General features: G+C 44.8%; 1 protein-coding gene across 6 annotated transcripts in view; it reads left to right on the top strand.

Annotated features, from left to right (window-relative positions):
* The window catches only part of nktr (natural killer cell triggering receptor), a 220,321-nt gene that overhangs the window by 68,151 nt on the left and 129,631 nt on the right, over positions 1–22,539 (top strand). The gene's annotated exons all lie outside the window — the stretch shown is intronic.

Below are 22,539 nucleotides of genomic sequence, written 5' to 3'. Positions count from 1 at the left end.
GTTTAGTCTGCTCAGCTCATTGAAACAACAGGCCTTTCTATGTTAAAGGCAATATACATATTTGCGCCTTTTCCGGCTCATTCAGAGTGACAAGAAGCAGAGGGAGTCCTAGCATCGTGTTAGCGCAGGTGGAAGTACTGCAATTTATTGCGAGGAATTATTGGGGTAGGTTAAGACTAGAATTTTCCATCCTTCTTTTGCTTTCTCCATATCATGTTCCAAAGGCCCATTGGGGAGGAGCTGTTCTCCAGGCACCTGTCTCTTTAAGAGATTCCACTATTTGACTTTTTCCAAACATCCTTTCCCCACACTTCATGATATATCTCCAATTTGTTTTTCACCTTTTGATTGTCAGTACACACAAGCTTTGTAAGCTTTGGAAACATTTTGAGCAACAATATCAACATCTTGAATTGTTGCCACTTCCTGACTTTAAAATCTGCATCAGTTCCAGGAAGCCCTTTCCTGACCTCAGCAGTCACAACCTTGCCTCTGTTGATAAGGTGTCACTTTAAAACTTTGTACCTTTTTCATCGTAAATAAAATACATTGCAACAGATAAATGGCTAGTTGTTACCATATATTAATCAAGTGGACAACCAGGATAAACATCCGTATAACGTTTCACAGAAGTTGGTGCTGCTTATCCAACTTCGTTCTGGCATAACTTTGAAAGTTGCAAAATAACGTGATAGAAATTTAAATGATCTAAAATACTGTCGAGTTATTTTAACAGTAAATTATATTTTTAGCGTTTCGGCTGCGGTGCACAATGTTGACCTCCTGAAATGTATGTTTTTGTATCCTAAATATTTTTAACGTCTTGATAGAAATATGAAATAGTTGATGCTATATTTTAATTTTACTGCATGCTATGAACAGTACATTGTGATCATTCTTTGCAGTCCATCCATTTTGTTTATAGCATAGCTGTAGTCATTATCAAGGCTCTTCAAGGTTCTTCCTGATATTACGGATGTGATCCGTGCACATTTTGGTAAGAAAACAATAGGGATTTTTAAAATATTCATTCATAGGATGTGGGTGCCACTGGCAAGGCCAGCATTTATTGCCCGTCCCTAATTACCCTCGAGAAGTTGGTGGTGAGCCCCTTCTTGGCAATTGAGTGGCTCACTGGGCCATTTCAGAGAACAACAGTTAAGAGTCAACCACGTTGCTGTGGATCTGGAGTCACAGAGGCCAAACTGGGTAAGGACGGCAGATTTGCTTCCCTAAAGGATGTTCGTGAACCAGATATTTTTTATGACAATCCAGTAGTTCCTTGATTACCATTTAGTGATGCTAGCTTTTTATTCCAGATTTATTTAATTAACTGAATTTAAATTCCACAACTGCCGTGGTAGGATTATGATTTTTTTTAAATTTCTATTTATAAAGCAAGTGTGGTTTCTTTGGGGGTCAAGACATGTATAGCAATGGAAGATTGGAGCTGAGTCAAACCTCTAGTCAGTAACCTGAGCCAGGCAGGTCATATTTTAACACGTGCTGAGTGGATGATCCATATCGGCCTCCTGAGGACCCCACCATCACAGAAGCCGGTCTTCACCCAATTCGATTCACTCCATGTGATATCAAGAAGTGGCTGAGTGCACTGGATACAGCAACGGCTATGGGCGCCGACAAATCCTGGCTATCGTGCTGAAGACTTGTGCTCCAGAACGAGCCGCCCCTCTCGCCAAGCTGTTCCAGTACAGCCACAACACTGGCATCTGCTCGATAATGTGGAAAACTGCCCAGGTATGTCCTATCCACTAAAAACAGGACTATTCCAATCTGGCCAATTACCACACCGTCAGTCCACTCTCAATCATCAGCAAAGTGATGGAAGGTGTCATCGACAGTGCTATCATGCGGCACTTAGTCACCAGTAACCTGCTCACTGATGCTCAGTTTGGGTTCCGCCAGGCCACTCGGCTCCAGACCTCATTACAGCCGTGGTCTAAAAGTGGACAAAAGAGTTGAATTCCAGAGTTGAGGCGAGAGTGACTGCCCTTGACATCAAGGCAGCATTTGAGTGAGTGTGGCATCAAGGAGCCCTAGTAAAATTGAAGTCAATGGGAATCGGGGAGAAAACTTTCCACTGGCTGGAGTCATACCTAGCGCAAAGGAAGATGGTTGTGATTGTTGGAGGTCAATCATCCCAGCCCCAGGATATTGCTGCAGGAGCCCCTCTAGGCAGTGTCCTAGGCCCAACCATCTTCAGGTGCTTCATCAATGACCATCCCTCCATCATAAGGTCAGAAGTGGGGATGTTCACTGATGATTGCAGTGTTCAGTTCTACTCTCAACTCCTCACAAAATGAAGCAGTCCAAGCCAGCATCCAGCCAGACTTGGACGACATTCAAGCTTGGGTTGATGTGTGGCACAAATGTTACTTGCCACTTAAGTGCCAAACAATGACCATCTCCAACAAGCAAGAGTCTCACCACCTCCCCATGATATTCAACGGCATTACCGTCACCGCATACCCCACCATTAACATCCTGGCGACCATCATTAACCAGAAATTTAACAGGACCAGCCACACACATACTGTGACTACAAGAGTGGGTCAGAGGCTGGGTATTCTGCAGCGAGTGTCTCACCTCCTGACTCCCCAAAGCCTTTCCACCATCTACAGGCACAAGTCAGGAGTGTGATGGAAGAATCTCCACTTGCCTGGATGAGGCTCCTCCTGGCCCACACGCTCCAACAACACTCGAAGCTCAACACCATCCAGGACAAAGCAGCAGGCTTGATTGGCAGCCCATCAGCAACCTTCAACGTTCACTCCCTCCACCACCGGTGCACCGTGGCTGCAGTGTGTACCATCTGCAAGATGCACTGCAGCAACTCACCAAGGCTTCTTCGACAGCACCTCCTAAACCCCCGACCTCTACCATCTAGAAGGACAAGATCAGCAGGTGCATGGGAGCACCATCACCTGCAAGTTCCCCTCCCAAGTTACACACCATCCTGACTTGGAAATATATCGCTGTTCCTACATCGTCGCTGGGTCAAAATCCTGGAACTCCCTCCCTGACAGCACTATGGGAGCACCTTCATCACAAGGACTGCAGCGGTTCAAGAAGGCGGCTTGTAAGAACATAAGAAAATAAGAAATAGGAGCAGGAGAAGGCAATACAGCCCCTCGAGCCTGCTCCGCCATTTAATATGATCATGGCTGATCCGATCATGGACTCAACCCCACTTCCCCGCTCGCTCTCCATAACCCCTTATTCCCTTACCGTTTAAGAAACTGTCAATGTCTGTCTTTAAATTTATTCAGTGTCCCAGCTTCCACAGCTCTGAGGCAGTGAATTCCACAGATCCACAACCCTCAAGAAATTTCTCATCTCAGTTTTAAATGGGCGGCCCCTTATTCCAAAACTATGCCCTCTAGTTCTCGTCTCCCCTATCAGTGTAAACATCCTCTCTGCATCCACCTTGTCAAGCCCCCTCATAATCTTATACGTTTCGATAAGATCACCTCTCATTCTTCTGAATTCCAATGAGTAGAGGCCCAACCTACTCGACCTTTTCCTCATGTCAACCCCCTCACCTCTGGGATCAACCTAGTGAACCTTCTCTGAACTGCCTCCAAAGCAAGTATATCCTTTAATAAATATGGAAACCAAAACTGCACGCAGTATTCCAGGTGTGGCCTCACCAATATCCTGTACAACTGTAGCAAGACTTCCCTGCTTTTATACTCCATCCCTTTTGCAATAAAGGCCAAGATTCCATTGGCCTTCCTGATCACTTGCTGTACCTGCATACTAACCTTTTGTGTTTCATGCACAAGTACCCCCAGGTCCTGCTGTACTGCAGCACTTTGCAATCTTTCTCCATTTAAATAAAACTTGCTCTTGGTTTTTTTCTGTCAACGTGCATGACCTCACACTTTCCAACATTATACTCCATCTGCCAAATCTTTGCCCACTCACTTAGCCTGTCTGTGTCCTTTTGCAGATTTTGTGTGTCCTCCTCTCACATTGCTTTTCTTCCCATCTTTGTATCGCCGGCAAACTTGGCTACGTTACACTCAGTCCCTTCCTCCAAGTCATTAAAATAGATTGTAAATAGCACTGATCCGTGCGGCACCCCACTGGTTACTGATTGCCAACCTGAGAGTGAACCATTTATCCCTACTGTTTTCTGTTCGTTAGCCAATACTCTATCCATTCTAATATACTACCTCCAACCCCGTGAACTTTTATCTTGTTCAGTAACCTTTTATGTGGCACCTTGTCAAATTCCTTCTGGAAGTCTAAATACACTATACTGGTAGCAATACGGTGGAGGAGGATTTCCTGGAGTGTATTAGGGATGGTTTTCTAGACCAATATGCCAAGGAACCAACTCGAGGGCTGGCCATCCTAGACTGGGTGATGTGTAATGAGAAAGGACTAATTAGCAATCTTGTTGTGCAAGGCCCCTTGGGAAAGAATGATTAAGATGGAGAGCGACACAGTTAATTCAGAGACTAGGGTCCTGAACTTGAGGAAAGGTAACTTCGATGGTATGAGATGTGAATTGGCTAGAAGAGACTGGCGAATGATACTTAAAGGGTTGACGGTGGATAGGCAATGGCAAACATTTAAAGATCACATGGATGAACTTCAACAATTGTACATCAATGCCTGGAGTAAAAATAAAATGGGGAAGGTGGCTCAACCTTGGCTAACAAGGGAAATTAAGGATAGTGTTAAATCCAAGGAAGAGGCATATAAATTGGCCAGAAAAAGCAACACACCTGAGGACTGGGAGAAATTTAGAATTCAGCAGAGGAGGACAAAGGGTTTAATTAGGATGGGGAAAATAGAATATGAGAGGAAGCTTGCCGGGAACATCATAACTGACTGCAAAAGCTTCCATCGATATGTGAAGAGAAAAAGATTAGTGAAGACAAACGTAGGTCCCTTGCAGTCAGATTCCGGTGAATTTATAATGGGGAACAAAGAAATGGCAGTTGAGCAAATACTTTGGTTCTGTCTTCACGAAGGAAGACACAACTAACCTTCCGGAAATACTAGGGGATCGAGGGTCTAGTGAGAAGGAGGAACTGAAGGAAATCCTTATTAGGCGGGAAATTGATGGGATTGAAGGCCGATAAATCTCCAGGGCCTGATAGTCTGCATCCCAGAGTACTTAAGGAAGTGGCCCTAGAAATAGTGGATGCATTGGTGATCATTTTCCAACCGTTTATCGACTCTAGACTGGAGGATAGCTAATGTAACACCACTTTTTAAAAAAGGAGGGAGAAAGAAAATGGGTAATTATAGACCGGTTAGCCTGACATCAGTAGTGGGGAAAATGTTGGAATCAATCATTAAGGGTGAAATAGCAGTGCATTTGGAAAGCAGTGACAGGATCGGTCCAAGTCAGCATGGATTTATGAAAGGGAAATCATGCTTGACAAATCTTCTGGAAATTTTTGAGGATGCAACTAGCAGAGTGGACAAGGGAGAACCAGTGGATGTGGTGTATTTGGACTTTCAAAAGGTTTTTGATAAGGTCCCACACAAGAGATTGGTGTGCAAAATTAAAGTACATGGTATTGGGGGTAATGTACTGACGTGGATAGAGAACTGGTTGGCAGACAGGAAGCAGAGAGTCGGGATAAACGGGTTCTTTTCAGAATGGCAGGCAGTGACTAGTGGGGTGCCGCAGGGCTCAGTGCCGAGACCCCAGCTATTTACAATATACATTAATGATTTAGATGAATGACTTGAGTGTAATATCTCCAAGTTTGCAGATGACACTAAATTGGGTGGCAGTGTGAGCTGTGAGGAGTAAACTAAGAGGCTGCAGAGTGAATTGGACAGATTAGGTGAGTGGGCAAATGCATGGCAGATGCAGTGTAATGTGGATAAATGTGAGGTTATCCACTTTGGGGGCAAAAACACGAAGGCAGAATATTATCTGAATGGCGGCAGATTAGGAAAAGGGGAGGTGCAACAAGACCGGGGTGTCATGGTACATCAGTCAGTGAAAGTTGGCATGCAGGTACAGCAGGCGGTGAAGAAGGCAAATGGTATGTTGGCCTTCATAGCTAGGGGATTTGAGTATAGGAGCAGGGAGGTCTTACTGCAGTTGTGCAGGGCCTCGCTGAGGCCTCACCTTGAATATTGTGTTCAGTTTTGGTTTCCTAATCTGAGGAAGGACATTCTTGCTATTGAGGGAGTGCAGCGAAGGTTCACCAGTCTGATTCCCAGGATGGCAGGACTGATCTATGAGGAGAAACTTGATCGACTGGGCCTGTATTCACTGGAGTTTAGAAGGATGAGAGGGGATCTCATAGAAACATATAAAATTCTGACTGGACTGGACAGGTTAGATGCAGGAAGAACGTTCCCGATGTTGGGGAGGTCCAGAACCAGGGGACACAGTCTTGGGATAAGGGGTAAGCCATTTAGGACTGAGATGAGAAACTTCTTCACTCAGAGTTGTTAACCTGTGGAATTCCCTATCGCAGAGAGTTGCTGATGCCAGTTCATTGGATATATTCAAGAGGGAGTTAGATAAAGCCCTTACAGCTAAAGGGATCAAGGGGTATGGAGAGAAAGCAGGAAAGGGGTACTCAGATGAATGATCAGCCATGATCTTATTGAGTGGTGGTTGTTGAAATCTCGACCTCCGAAAAAAAATGACTCTGGCACTTACAGCTCCGGCAGAAGTTTCTTTAATTTACTTGCTAGCAAGGGGCAGGTCACACTCAGTCAATGGCTAAGTGAACACCTCCGAAATGGTACAGTTTCACAAGATATTTATACAGTAAAACTCAAGTTGTGGCCTCTCCGTGTATTGGCTCTGTCTCGCAGTCAGTGAATACAAATAAAGAGTTAATTACTACATCCTTGTCCTGACATGGTTTCCAGATATTTCCTTTTGTCAGGGTTATTAGTAGGCCAGCCGGCCATTATTCGATGAGAGTGTGGTAATGAGCTATTACCTGCCTTGCATTGTGTCAGGATTGTCCAGTTTCTTGGTCAGTTATCTTCTTGCATCAAATGGATGAGGTCTCTACAAGAGATAATGGCTGGTGGTTTGAGTACTTCGAAAAGGCTGGGATGGAGTGGAACTGGTGTTGTATGGACAATAGGAGAGCACCATAGAGTGGGGTACTTGTCTCAGCATGACTTGTCTCCTAGCTGTCTGATGGCCATCAGCCATCTCAAACCAGGTTTAGCTGTTTATGCAAGCCGGCTGCTTTTATGCTGAAAGTTCTGGAAGGACCAGGACTCTATTTTGTTATCTATATATTGCAAAGGGCACACAAATACCATGTGGTATCAGCTTAGATTAAAAAATACATTTCCACATGGTGCAGGCTCGAAGGGCCGAATGGCCTACTCTTGCACCTATTTTCTATGTTTCTACATCCACTGGTTCCCCTTTATCCACCCTGCTCGTTACATCCTCAGAGAATTGCAACAAATTTGTCAAACATGACTTCCGCTTCATAAATCCATGCTGACTCTGCTGACCGAATTTTGCTTTTCCAAATGTCCTGCTTCTGCTTTAATAATGGACTCCAACATTTCCCCAACTTCTCCAAGGCAATTGGGTATGGGCAATAAATGTTGGCCTTGTCAGTGACGCCCACATCCTGGAACGAATTAAAAAAAAATTTAAAGTACATGGCCTCTTCCCAGTCCCTCCCCAGTATTATCTGTCTTCCAGATCACATTGCAAACCTAGATGCTGGGGTCAGTACAATATACATATACATGTACATGTTATGTTGTGATGTTGGTACATGCTCCTCCCTTGGAAGTAACGTGCGCAATAAATGGTCTCTACTTTGTTCCTCATGGCTCGCAAAGTATGAACAGCAAGTTCCCACTCCAACACAATTTATCCTTCAGTGTTAATGCTGCTAATATAGCTCCAAGCTCATTTTTAAATTTTATTACAAAGTTTTTTTTCCCCGAACTTGACCATGTAAAGTGCATCCTGATCTTTTCACTTTATCTTTTAGTCCTGTTTAGAATAGTTTCTAATAGTTATCAGAGTGCTTGAGCTTCAAAAAGCGTTCTGAAGGCGTTCTAGGTTTGAGAGGGTTTTCTACATGTGATCAAGTAAGCTGTTCAGTGGATCATATGTAGTTGAGATTTTGGTGATTAAAATTAGTAATTTTAATTATCTGGAGCAAATGGGGTTTACGGTTTGTATGAAAGTGTTTAATTGAGAGACGTGAATTATTCAACACAATTCACGTTTCTTCAGTAATGAATTTCACATAGCCCTTAAACTCCATTTGCACTGCTTCATTCTGGGGTGCAGCTTTTATAGGGCTTTTAACGTCTTTGGTGTAAATTGTACGCAAAAATAGTTTAATGCTCTGACCTCTGTTGGTTTGCAACTGAATAGAATGTCTTGGCCACTATACGATAAAGATTTTGGATCAAGTTATGGCACGTGAAATGGGAATCTGATTAATGGCACTTTAATCCTTCATTGAACTATATAGATTGAAACCCAACACCATGATTTGGGCTCTCACTGCCATTTCTCAGGTCTGTGCGAAGTCCTATTCTTACTGCGGTGCCTCCTGATCTATCTCAATTGCCAAACCATTCATTACCTCAACTGTGGCTTTGTGAAATATCAGGTAGCTAATGGCAAATCTGTTCCAGCGATAGGACCATGAGCTCATAGGTATACAGGAACATGACTGCACATCCTGTTGCTAACAGGATCCTGGACGGGATATTTGTTATGCAAACACTGGGGCCATAGTTTCACATCAGAAAAAGAATTAAATGCTTGTTTTCCATTTTTCTTGTGGAACAATTTCATGGTTCTGAAACATGGTTCCTGTGAATCCAATTTCATTTAATAATAACTGAACTTGCATTTCTTTACAATGTGCCCATGATAATCCTTTAATACTTTTCTAGTAGATAGTGATCTACTTGACCTACATTTCTTTAATGTGGCTGTGGAGTGTGTAAGTATTGTCGGCAAGTTTGCTGACGATACAAAGATGGGAGGAAAAGCAATGTTTGAGGAGGACACACAAAATCTGCAAAAGGGCATAGACAGGCTAAGTGAGTGGGCAAAAATTTGGCAGATGGAGTATAATGTTGGAAAGTGTGAGGTCATGCACTTTGGCAGAAAAAAAATCAAAGAGCAAGTTATTATTTAAATGGAGAAGGATTGATTGCAGTATAGCAGGACCTGGGGGTACTTGTGCATGAAACACAAAAGGATAGTATGCAGGCACAGCAAGTGATCAGGAAGGCCAATGGAATTTTGGCCTTTATTGCAAAGAGGATGGAATAAAAAAAGCAGGGAAGTCTTGCTACAGTTGTATTGGTGAGGCCACACCTGGAATACTGCGTTCAGTTTTGGTTTCCATATTTACGAAAGGATATGCTTGCTTTGGAGGCAGTTCATAGAAGGTTCACAAGGTTGACTCCAGAGATGAGGGGGTTGACTTATGAGGGCAGGTTGGGCCTCTACTCACTGGAATTCAGAAGAATGAGAGGGGATCTTATTGAAAAGTATGAGATTATGAGGGAGATTGACGAGGTGGATGCAGAGAGGATGTTTACACTGATAGAACATAAGAATTAGGAACAGGAGTAGGCCATCTAGCCCCTCGAGCCTGCTCTGCCATTCAACAAGATCATGGCTGATCTGGCCGTGGACTCAGCTCCACTTACCCGCCCGCTCCCCATAACCCTTAATTCCCTTATTGGTTAAAAATCTATCTATCTGATTTGAATACATTCAATGAGCTAGCCTTAACTGCTTCCTTGGGCAGAGAATTCCACAGATCCTCTGGGAGAAGAAATTTCTTCTCAACTCGGTTTTAAATTGGCTCCCCTGTATTTTGAGGCTGTGCCCCCTAGTTCTAGTCTCCCCGACCAGTGGAAACAACCTCTCTGCCTCTATCTTGTCTATCCCTTTCATTATTTTAAATGTTTCTATAAGATCACCCCTTATCCTTCTGAACTCCAATGAGTAAAGATCTAGTCTACTCAATCTATGATAAGGTAACCCCCTCATCTCCGGAATCAGCCTAGTGAATCGTCTCTGTACCCCCTCCAAAGCTAGTATATCCTTAAGTAAGGTGACCAAAACTGCACGCAGTACTCCAGGTGTGGCCTCACCAATACCCTGTACAGTTGCAGCAGGACCTCCCTGCTTTTGTACTCCATCCCTCTCGCAATGAAGGCCAACATTCCATTCGCCTTCCTGATTACCTGCTGCACCTGCAAACTAACTTTTTGGGATTCATGCATTTTAGGTGAGACTAGAATTAGAAGGCATAATCTTAGAATAAGGGGCCACCCATTTAAAACTGAGATGAGGAGAAATAGACTGTTTCTTAAACAATAATGGGCTATGGGGAGCGGGCAGGGAAGTGGACCTGAGTCTATAATCAGATCAGCCATGATCGTATTAAATGGCAGAGCAGGGTCGAAGGGCCGTATGGCCTACTACTGCTCTTATTTCTTCTGTTATGTCAAACTTGGTGATCACACAAATGACATTAAATAACTGGAAAGAAAGAATGTGCATTTATATACCACCTTTCATAAACTCCCAAAGCGCTTTACAGCTAATGGAATATTTTTGAAGTATAGTCACTGTTGTAATGTAGGGAAACTGAAAGGAAATAAATGGTTAGATAATCTATTTTAGTGATGGTTGAGGGAAAAATATTGTCCCAAGACACCGTGGAACACTCCCTGCTTGTTGAATAGTGCTGTACGATCTTTTATGTCTACCTGAGTATGCAGATGCGACCTCAGTTTAACGTCTTATCAGAAACATGGCACTTCCTCAGGCCAACATCCTTAGCATCGAAGCACTGGCCACACTCGACCAGCTCTGTTGGGCAGGCCACATTGTTCGCATGCCTGACACAAGACTCCCAAAGCAAGCGCTCTACTCTGAACTCCTACACAGCAAGCGAGCCGAAGGTGGGCAGAGGAAACGTTTCAAGGACACCCTCAAAGCCTCCTTGATAAAATGCAACATCCCCACTGACACCTGGGAATCCCTGGCCAAAGACCACCCTAAGTGGAGGAAGTGCATCTGGGAGGGCATTGAGCACCTCGGCGAGAGCATACAGAAAACCAGCACAGGCAGCGGAAGAAGCGTGCGGCAAACCAGTCCCACCCACCCTTTCCTTCAACGACTGTGACAGAGACTGTAATTCCCGTATTAGGCTGTTCAGTCACCTAAGAACTCACTTTTAGAGTGGAAGCAAGTCTTCCTCAATTTCGAGGGACTGCCTATGATGATGACTACATTGAATCGTCTGTCTAGATTATGCACTGTGGAGTATGGGCGGGGGAGGAGACCTCTCCATGCCACGATCGCTGCCGACAACCCTCCCTCGCCCCACCCACCCACCCACCCTGGTCGGCAGCGATTGTGGTAGCGGACCGGAGTCAACCGGAGGGCTGCGTCATCGCTCCAACCATCTTCTCAGTCTTCCTCGCTGCCATGCTCCACCTCACAGTTAACAAGCTCCCCGCTGGAGTGGAACTAAACTACAGAACCAGTGGGAAGCTGTTTAATCTACATCGCCTCCAGGCCAGGTCCAAGATCATCCCAACCTCTGTTGTTGAGCTGCAGTATGCGGACGACGCCTGCGTCTGCGCACATTCTGAGGCTGAACTCCAGGATATATTCGATGTATTAACCGAGGCATATGAAAGCATGGGCCTTACGCTTAACATCCGTAAGACAAAGGTCCTCCACCAGCCTGTCCTCACCGCACAGCACTGCCCCACAGTCATCAAGATTCATGGCGCGGCCCTCGACAACATGGACCACTTCCCATACCTCGGGAGCCTCTTATCAACAAAGGCAGACATTGATGCGGAGATTCAACATTGCCTAAGAAAAGAGTGTTCGAAGATCAGACCCTCAAAAATCTACCATCAAGCTCATGGTCTACAGGGCTGTAGTAATACCCGCCCTCCTGTATGGATCAGGGGCATGGACGATGGACAGAAGACACCTCAAGTCGCTAGAGATATATCACCAACGATGTCTCCGCAAGATCCTGCAAATCCCCTGGGAGGACAGGTGCACCGACATCAGTGTCCTCGCCCAGGCTAACATCCCCAGTATTGAAGTACTGACCACACTCGATCAGCTTAGCTGGGCAGGCCACATAGTTCGCATGCCAGACACGAGGCTCCCTAAGCAATTGCTATATGCAGAGCTCCTTCATGGTAAACGAGCCAAAGGTGGGCAGCGGAAACGTTACAAGGACAGCCTCAAAGCCTCCCTGGTAAAGTGCAACTTCACCGCTGACACCTAGGAGTCCCTAGCCGAAGACCCCCCTTGGTGGAGAAAATGCATGCGGGAGGGCGCTGAGGACTTTGAATCTCAACGCCGCAAGTGTGAAGAGGTCAGGCGCAGGCAGCGGATGGAGTGCGCAGCAAATCAGTCCCACCCGTCCCTTCCCCTGACGAATGTCTGTCCCACCTGTGACCGGGTCTGTGGCTCTTGTATTGGACTGTTCAGTCACCAAAGGACTCACTTTAGAAGTGGAAGCAAGTCTTCCTCCATTCCGAGGGACTGGCAGTGATGATGATAATGGTATGGAGAGGTCGACCAACGGCCTGGGGAAGAGAAAGGCTGCGATCAGTAGAGAGGAGGCCAAAGGCTTCCTTGAGACTCCTGGCCCACAAGGAGTGCTAGAAAAGGCACTTGCCTTGTGAAGCCGATAGTTCCCACCTCCCTTTCACTGCCGGGTTTCCCAGCAGCCCCAGCAATTGTTAAATTTAAATCGGGCTTGCCATTATATTGGGGAAGCCACATTTAAATATGTTAATTAAGCGTCCCGTCTCTCCATGGACGCCACGAAACCCGCTTGCGTGCGGGTTGGAGTTGCGTTCCCCAGTTTTTCATTATTAAACCCCTGTCCGTCGTGAGGAGGTTAATATCACAAAAAATAATGTATTGTCACAGAAATGTTACTAGGGGTATATAAATGACATTACAGGCGCACTGCAGGCAGAAAGTGTGTTAGCTGCAGTGTGGAATGGATCACATCAGCCTGTCTGAATCGACACTGCTTTTAATTTACAAGACAAAACCGGTCTACATTTGTGCCGGGGACAGCTGCTGGAACCTGTGTGCACAAACAACTCTCTGCATAAAATGGAATAGTAGATTTATTCGAGGCGATTCAGAATTGGGCTTGGTGATACTGGACAGGTGTGCAGACCCCAACTAGCTTTCAGCACATTAATTTGTATATTCGTTACTGCAGCGTGCGCTTACTTGCCAGAGGTCCTCCAAACTGGGCTGACCCAAGCCACTAATTTTAGTTGCTGGCTGCAACGCGTTATGATTAAATGCCACCCTTTTCCCTTCAGTAATTTCAAATATCTTGCCTAACAAACTCTAACTTATGCAGCTTAAGATTAAGAGAAATGCAGATGATAAATGGATAGTGCAGCATCTGTTTTTTTTTAATCCCCTCTCCTGAGGGAACTGACTGTTACTGGGGTGCAGGTCCATTGGCACTCCCTCTCATATCACTCAATCAATATTTCTTTGTGAGAGCCCAATAGTGAATTTTGATAGACATGTCAGCCATGGAAGCATCACAGCAAAGCCAGTCCATACTTGCACTTACCAGCAATGGACTCTGGACAGCAATCAGGAGTAGGAATCCTAACTGATTTTCTTTTCCCCCTTCTGATGCTGGTGACTGTGAGGCCATTTGTTTTCGACACTGTTGAAATGGCAGCAGGTTATACATGTTATGGCACCCTTGTAGCCTTGGCTCAGTGGGTATCACTCCTGCCTCTGCGTCAGAAGGTTGCGAGTTTAAAACCCCACTCCAGAGACTTGAGCACATAATATCGGCTGACACTTACAGTGCAGCACTCCCTCAGTACTGCATTGAAGAGCTGCCGACTTTCGGATGAGACCTTTTAGCTGGAAATAAAAGGTTCCATGGCCCTATTCATAGAGAAGTCCGAGCCAATATTTTTCCCAGAACCAGCATCCCTAAAATGGATGACCTGGTCATTATCTCGTTTCTGTTTGTGGGAGCTTGCTGTGTGGAATATGGCTGCCGCTATTCCTGACATTACAACGGCAACTACACTTCAAAAGTTATCATAATAATAAGCAGTTCCTTAAAATTGAGGAAGACTTGCTTCCACACTCAAGTGAGTTCTCAGGTGACTGTGTACAGTCCAATACGGGAATTACAGTCTCTGTCACAGGTGGGGCAGACAGTCGTTGAAGGAAAGGGTGGGTGAGGAGTCTGGTTTGCCGCACACTCCTTGCGCTGCCTGCGCTTGCTTTCTCCATGCTCTCGGCGATGAGACTCGAGGTGCTCAACGCCCTCCCGGATGCTCTTCCTCCACTTAGGGCGGTCTTGGGCCAGGGCTTCCCAGGTACCGGTCAGTGTTCTCGATCAGGCCAACATCCCCATCATCGAAGCACTAAGCACACTCGACCAGCTCTGTTGGGCATGCGGACAATGTGGCCTGCCTGACACGACACTCCCAAAGCAAGCGCTCTACGCGGAACTCCTACATGGCAAGCGAGCCCCAGATGGGCAGAGGAAACGTTTCAAGGACACCCTCAAAGCCTCCTTGATAAAGTACTTCAAAAGTATTAAATTTGTAAAGCACTTTGGGATGTCCCGAGATCATGAAAGGTGCTATATAAATGCAAGTCTTATCTCCACATTCACATGTTGCCTGGTTAGTGTCTCCATGTGGAAAATTCAGCCAAATGAGGTAGAACTTAATAGGGTTTGTGTTCATTTTATTTTGTCCTTCGAAGCTAAGCTTGTCTTTGGGCCAAGAGGAATGGGCAGGGTACAATACTGTATGGTACATTTAAGCTGGTCGTTCTGATCTTGTTCAGCATAGTGCATGCAGTAGTGCTATCAAAACAGTAGAATGTTATTTTCATCATGTTACTAGCTGAGAAATTGACTAGAACGATATCCTATGAGCAAAATGTGTTCAGCTGACTGCAGTTCACTACTGTTTGAGATTATGGAAGACATATTTAGTAGAAATCTTTAAGGCTGGTGTGAGGCTGACTAACAGTGCAACCCACATGAAAATCATCCCAGTTTTAAAATGCAAGCGCACTTTTTAATCAGCTAGGTTAAACCATTGTCCTCTGACTGACTGCTTTTCAGACCCTTTACACACTGCAGTACAAAACTTGCTAAAAGACTATAACTGCTCCAAACAAAACCACACCCAGATTCTATAGGGAATTGCATATATACTTAAACAGCAAAAATCTGCAGGGCTTATGGGGAAAGAACAGGAGAGTGGGACTAATTGGATAGCTCTCTCAGAGCACAGGCACAATAGGCCGAAGGACCATCTCCTGAGCTCTGTGATTCTATGCTGGAAATCTGAAATAAAGACAAGAAAGGTGGCAAACACTCAGAGCAGGTCAGGCAGTATCTGTGGAGGGAACAGACAAGTTGACGTTTCAGATGCGTATTGATGAATGGTCCAGGTCAGAAATGTCTTCTCTTCACCAATGCTGATGACCTACCGTGTGTATCCAGGTTTTACAAGAACATAAGAATTAGGTTCAGGAATACGCCTGTGGTCCCTGGAGCCTGCTCCGCCATTCAATAAATTCATGGCTGAACTTCGACCTCAACTCCACTTTCCCAACCGATCCCCATATCCTTTGATTTCCCTCGAGTCCAAAAATCTATCTATCAGCCTTGAATATGCTCAGCGACTGAGCATCCACAGCCCTTTGGGACAGAGTTCTAAAGATTCACAACCCTCTGAGTGAAGAAATTCTTCCTCATCTCAGTCTTAACTGGCCAACCCCTTATCCTGAGACAATAGGGTTGAAATTGCCCTGTTTAGCGACGCCCGCTAGCGCCTCCGAAACAGTTTTTGCCCAGGGCGGGGAGGGCGCTCCCGGCCCCTGAGAATTTGCCCGGGAGTTGCCTCGGTAGCGCTGCACCCTGGGACGCTGAGCAACCGGTGATGACAATCAGCATGCGCGGTAACCCCTTAGCGCTGTGCAGCGACCCATTTCCGCCTTGTGGCAGATGTTGGCCGAGCGATGTCAGTGGTAGCCTCGCATGTCACAAACCGGGCCAACTTCTGCTCGCGGGGAGGAAGTTAAAGGTGAGGTCGGGAGCGCCCCGTGCCGCCATCTTGCCTCTTTTGGCCAACTCACTGGTCGGCCCCTTCTTTACTTCTCTGGTGCGGTCCAGTCGCCATCGTGCAGCCTAACCCTCCGTTTTGGGTGCTGGGCTGCGGCCCCGGCACTACACCGCTCTGCTTGGTCCCCCCGGCAGAGTGAGCAGCGGCCCTCCCCTTTTAACCGAAGGGGAAGAGTGTTGAACCGTGTCAGCACTACATGCAGCAGCGCAGTGCTGCCAGTCGCGCCCCAGTATCGCCCCAGAGCCCGCCCCAACAGAATGTGGAGCACGCGAAATCACGCTCCACTTCCTGTGAGGGGCGGTAACCGCAATTTGGCTGCTGGGGCGGGACTTCCACACCGGGTGCAGAAAGTCCTGCCCCAAACCGGTTCCCGCCTCCGCTGGGGAATTTCGTCCCCTATATCTCCTACTTATAGAATCTCCAGCCAGGGAAAGCAACCTCTCAGCATCTATCCTGGCAGTCTCCCTGAGAATCTTGTATGTTATGACTTTTGTTTACGGGATCTAAATAATAGGACGACAGTTCGTCAACTAAATTACAACTTTTCCTCCACTTGTTTTCCCTAAATAGGCTCAAATCCTGTATTGGAATTGGAGGTGCCTGAGAGGGAGCATAGAATCTTCTCTGTCGGACTTGGGAATATGATTTTCAAGCATGAAATTGAGTGGAATGCCAGCTAAGTTGAGCCGATGGCCTGAAGTGAAATGTTATATTTATTTCTGAAAGTAGCAGTAAATCATCAGTTATCCAAGAAATCTTATTGGTTATGCCTCCAGCATTTCCAGTATCTTGTCTGCCTTAATTGACACCGTGGCTCCAATACATAATAAGGCCAATGCTTTGGCACTGAGATTTGTCTAGTTTTTAAGTTGTGTATGTGGTACTGTGAGATGGAGTCTTGCTGTGCTTTTTGCAACGTAGTTTTGGTCTGACCTTTCTAATTGCTTTCATCCTTAGTCAAGATTAATTTCCACTCAATTAGCTTCTATTTTGTTCGGATTCCATCGACTCGATTTTTGCCAGAGGACGTCACAGATCTCGCTGTGCTTATAATATTCCATTCCCGTCCAACGTGTAGGGAAATGAGACCTGGGATCTCTGCAGCGCAAATGGGGTGGCACACACGCAGCTTCGATTCGAAAGATTTGATTAAATGTTGTTTTGATGCCCGCAGCTGTAAGCTGCCACTGAGAACAGAGTAAAACTACTGGTGAACTCCACCTGTATGCTATGTATGAGCGTGTTTCAAGGACGCCAGCTGTCTTGGTGACTTTCACGGGAACAAAGGATGTTGAGTTTCTCGGAAAGAAATTGATTGTGAAATACCATGTTTCTGGTGGTGAAGTGATGTGATTTTAGTGGAAAAGAGATGCTTAACTGCATTAGGTGACTACTTGACTTTAAAGGATGAGCGAAAGGATTCTTTTCTTTTGCTTCATGCTACATTTTTATGATTGTAACAGTTTTAACTGGGGAATTTATCCTGTTCACCTTGGGTTCCACTTTGTGAGCTGTTGAAAGGACAAACACTGTAAATGTGTCCATTATTTCTGAGAGGTTGTGGTCCGATTTCAGATTCTCGCATAGTTCGAATTAATTTCATATTTCTTTGCTGTAAACTGAATGTAATTTTTTTTTGCTGAGATTGTACTGTTCTTTGCATCTATAAGCAGGACATAAGTTGTACATAATCAACACAGCCCTGAAAAAGACGTTTTAAGTTACTCACCATTGGATGAGCACAAACTTTTTTTTTAAGTATTTTTTCGAACTTGCCAAAGTTCATGGCCCAGTTGAATTTTACTCAGCGGAAGCGATTTTGAAAAGTAAAAAGTAGTGAGAGATGGGTTTGTTGTAGGATAGGAAGAAGCCAAAACAGGATGTGGAGGATCTGATGCAGTCATAGAAATGTTGGAAACTAGGATCAGAAGAGAAAAGATCCTTGTGAGAAAGTGAGTTGCCGTTTTTGCCTCTGAGCTGGGAAGTTGACACGGAATTTTTCCAGTCCTTGTTCCAACAGCAAAAGGCAGAAATACAAGAATTCAGATCCTTTAGTTGTCAATTTAGTTAATAAATAATTCTTGGCTATTCCTAATAACGATAGTGTTCTCCCTCTCTTTCTCTACCTCAACAACGATGACTTGCATTTATATAGCGCCTTTAACTAGTAAAATAACAAGGCACTTCACAGGAGCCTGCCTCTCTCTCTCTCTCTCTCTCTCTCTCTCTATACCCCATATCTGTCTGTGTCTCTCCTTCACTGTCTCGCTCACGCGCTCTCAGGGTGCTAATGTAATTGTGTGGCTTTCTGTTTTTGACTCCATGATGTTGACATTCACTACCTGCTGTGTGCAAAAGAGTTTGGTTTATAATCCATCAACTTGCTTTGTGATGCTGATTCAGTTTTGTATTTAATGTCCAGCTGGGTTAAAGCTGGCAGCACATGCTGTACATTTTGACACTGCATTAACAGCGGAGTAAACAAGATTGCAATTTTATTTCTGCGCTCATATGGAACCGCTTTGAAATCAGTGAATACTTAAAATTTAGTGACAGTAGTTTGGTAGCACAGCACTTGTAGAGCATGGCAACCTTTTGTTCCAAGTACATGCTAAGCCAGTGTTGAAATCCATGGGAATGGTAGCACAGTAGCTAGATGATAACATTGACACCAACACTCCAAGTAGCTATTAATGCAACATTTGTAAATCTTGCACCGTAGTTTTTTCATCCAGTCCTCTGTGTATATATGTTGTATTTAGTGTAACTGCTGCAACGGTTATCGAAGCCAATAATACAGGCATATCTTATTCGTTATTGCCAAAGTACCCAATGTGATGTCACTTTGGGAAATAAGCATAAGGGGGAGGATCTTCAGCTCAATAAATGACTGGTCACCTGCCAGTAACAATTTTTATAAATGCTCGATTTGCCCTGAAACCACTCACTGTGTCGTTGCACTGGGAGTGCGAAGAGGATGAACGCTGGCTCCAGAGCTGACCGTGAAGCCAGAGAAGAGGATAGAGATCGAAGTCAGAGCCCACAGAGGACTGTTGAGGCAGATGAAGATTGACGTTAAGAGCCCCCTGTGATGTCCAAATTGATCATGTGTATGTTTGTGAGGGTGCCTGGTTAAATTGTCAGTGCCATCTCAAACCTCAGTCACTGGAAGTCCGCATGTTACGTTGATGCCTGTTTAAAGGCTTCAGTGAAATTAATTTAAGCCGAGTAAGTTCCTTTTCTATTGGTTATAGTGCGTGCGACCTCCGGTGTTTTTATTTTAACCGATGCTCACCAAGACAGATAATTTAGCCAGAGTTGCAGAGATTAAATTTGAAGGTAAAATAGAAAATTTTAAGTAATTAAAAAAAAAGTATTTTATTTCTGTGTTGCTCTCGTGCTAATGTTAACATCTGTGCATCACAGGTAGCGTAAATCATGCTGAACGTGCCTTAGTTTGCAGAAGAAATCATATCTTCAAGCAAAAAATTATCTGGTCGGGTGGGATTGCAGCCTGTGATTTTGTTCAGAGCCACATTCCAAGTGCAGTAGTTTGTGTCTCCTGTTGGTGACTGGGCTGGTTTATCAACACATGAAAAATCAAATTTTTTTTTAAAGTAACTCCTCCCTCCCTCACACTTGGCCCGGGCTCACTTTTAGGAGTACTTTCCATGAGACCTACCTACTGCTAAAAAAGCATGTGTCGAGGTGTTACAAGTTTTTTTTTTAAATGTGAAAGCTGCTTTTTAATGTGCAAAGAGAATCTGTGTCCCGAGGTAAAAGGTATGAAAGCAGACACACTGGCTATGTTAACTCGTACTGCAAATCTCTACTTTTGCAGTGAGGATTGGAAGGCAATGTCCTGTGTTGTATTGTTCCCGGTTTAGGACTTTGAGCAGTGTGTTAAAGGTAAATATGCTATATATTTACTGCCATCAGTCATCTGGGGTGTCTGTCTTTATTTAGTACCCTGGCCTTGCTGAATATTTGTTCAAGTATATAAAACACAATCGGCCTGTGGGTTGATGTGGTAAATAATTTGCTTCTCAATTACAGTAACAGGTGTCTGAATTGACAGTGGCTTGTTAGTTCCTCCACAGCTGTTTTTTTTCTTTACATGGATGCATGTTTAGTAGAACTTACCATGTTAAAACTCTCCAAACTATAATTGGCTTGAATTTAGGGAAGCTTCCGATCTCACTTTGTGCTCTAAAGAGGGTAAAGGTATGTTTTTGCGATGTGCCTCATAAATGATTTAGATAGAGAATTTTTTTCTTCCGCCAATGCCATTCAGTATGTGCTGAATGCTCCTTCCCCGCAGGGCAATGTCGAAAGCCATTGAGAAATCCATGAGCTGCTGGTCCTGCCTGCTTTGAAAGTTTGGGATTCAAATAGTTAATTGCAGGGTAAAATGTCTGTTCATACACACGTGTGCCTCTATATTTCTACTTTTCTGTCAGTTCTTTTGCTTCTCAGTACGATAACCAGTTTCCAAATTTTGCTTTTGAGTTTTCTAGTGTTATTTCTTTTGCTGCTGAAATCTTCATCCACACTGCTGTCACCTCAAAACTGTGTTGCTTCTTGCTGGCCTTCCAAGCTCTGCTCTCCATAAGCTCCAGCTCATCAAGAACTCGGCTTCTCCTAACCCTATTCCGTACCAAGTCCCTCACTTCGATCCCTCTGGTCCCTTTCTGTATCCCTCAGTCTGCTCTGCCTTCAAAGTGTCAGCCAGTGGCTCTGGTAGAGCGCGCGCTTCTGAGTCAGAAGGTTGTGGTTCAAGTCCCACTTGAGCGCAAAAATCTAGGCTGGTGCTGTGTTTCAGATGAGATGTTAATCCTTCGTCCCCATCTGCCCTCTTGGCTGGATGTAAAAGATCCCATGGCACTGTTTCGAAGACGAGCAGGGGTGTTCTTCCTGATGTCCTGGCCAATATTTATCCCTCAATCAACATCACTTTTTTTTAAAAAAACAGCTGATCTAGTCATTATCACATTGGTGTTTGTGGGACCTTGCTGTGTGCAAATTGGCTGCCGCGTTTCCTACATTACAACAGTGAGTACTGAAATATTGGTCAGGATACTGGGGAGAACTGTCCTGTTGTTTTCACAATACGTACTACCGTGGGATGATTTGCGTGCACCTGAGTGGACAGACAGACGGCCTTGGTTATGTGCAACGAAAGCCCCGCTAAGATGTATGTACTCGAAACTTTTGCTCCACTGAGGAATCTGTTCTGTTCTGCATTTTCTGGTATAAGACACATTTTGCTACTGTAACAATCCTGGGTCTTGTAGCACCATGGATTTAATTTCCATGGTCCCCACTTAGAGGAGGTTGAGGCAATGTGAGTGCCGTGTCTGAAGCACCACTACTCGCATTTCATTGCATTTTAAGTGGGCTCTGAGGTAGCTTCTGTGCCGCCTCTTGACTCGTCTGCCTCCAGTAAATGTAATTTTACTTTTAAGCATAAAACCCACTTAGTGATGGGTTAGTGTTTTTATTCATATATTTACATTTTATTTAGCCAACACCTTGATTTCTGTAATTAAAATGGGACCCTGTAATTATTTAACTTTTAAAAAAAATATCTCTTCCCATGCTTACAGACAGTATAACACTTGATTCCCAGCTCCTCTGAAGGCTGGGCTGATATCTCGGTATCTAGCTTGCTGCTGCCAGCTGAAATATTCCATGGCTATCGGCGGGGAATCTTTGTAGGGTATGTCAACTGAGCCACGGTTAATTGCCACGTTGCTGATCTGCTTATAAAAACAATCGGAGTTGGGAATTTTTCTTTAACGCACAGCCCCTGTGGAAGTTTATTTCTGCTGTAACAGCAACAATTTGAAAGGTGGCTCTCCCCATTGGATTATAAGTAGATTAACTTGTGAAGTAATAGCTGTCTGTTAGTGATATCTTCCACAGTACTTCTCCTGGCTGTCAGCAGAGCATGTCTGTTATAGCAACGTAGGAACAGGAGTGGGACATTCATTGGTGAGACCTTGTCCTCACCAATCTACCTGTCGCAGACACATCTGCCCATGACCGTATTGGTAGGAGTGACCACCACACAGTCCTTGTGGAGACAAGGTTACGTCTTCATACTGGAGGACAATCTCCATCATGTTGTGTGGCACTACTACTGTGCTAAATGGGATAGATTCAGAACAGATCTAGCAGCTCAAAACTGGGCATCCATGAGGTACTGTGGGCCATCAGCAGCAGCAGAATTGTATTTCACCACAATCTCTAATCTTATGGCCTAGCATATCCCTTACTCTGCCATTACCCTCCAACCAGGGGACCAACCCTGGTTCAATGAGGAGTGAAGACATGCCAGGAGCAACAGCAGGTGTACCTAAAGACGAGGTGCAAACC

This window comes from Pristiophorus japonicus, chromosome 5, assembly GCF_044704955.1.
Source record: "Pristiophorus japonicus isolate sPriJap1 chromosome 5, sPriJap1.hap1, whole genome shotgun sequence".
NCBI lineage: Eukaryota > Metazoa > Chordata > Chondrichthyes > Pristiophoridae > Pristiophorus > Pristiophorus japonicus.
The sequence above is the reverse complement of the archived record's forward strand: the minus strand, read 5'-3'. Positions and strand labels throughout refer to the sequence as shown.